A 297-nucleotide genomic window follows, 5' to 3' on the forward strand; every position below is an offset into this window, starting at 1 on the left:
TGACGATGAGCATAGGATGAGGACGATATGAGAATGAGAATGAGGATAGGATGAGGACGAGAATGAGATTGAGAATGAGGATAGAATGAGGATGAGGATGAGGATGAGAATGTGGAAAAGGATGAGCATGAGGATAAGGATAGGATGAGGATGAGGATAGGATGAGGACGAGAATGAGGATGAGGATTGGATGAGGAAGAGGATATGATGAGGACGAGAATCAGGATGAGCATAGAATGAGGACGAGGATAAGGATAAGGATAGAATGAGGAGGAGGATGAGTATGAGGAAGAGGAT

Source organism: Lupinus angustifolius, chromosome LG20 (assembly GCF_001865875.1).
Source record: "Lupinus angustifolius cultivar Tanjil chromosome LG20, LupAngTanjil_v1.0, whole genome shotgun sequence".
Classification (NCBI taxonomy): domain Eukaryota; kingdom Viridiplantae; phylum Streptophyta; class Magnoliopsida; order Fabales; family Fabaceae; genus Lupinus; species Lupinus angustifolius.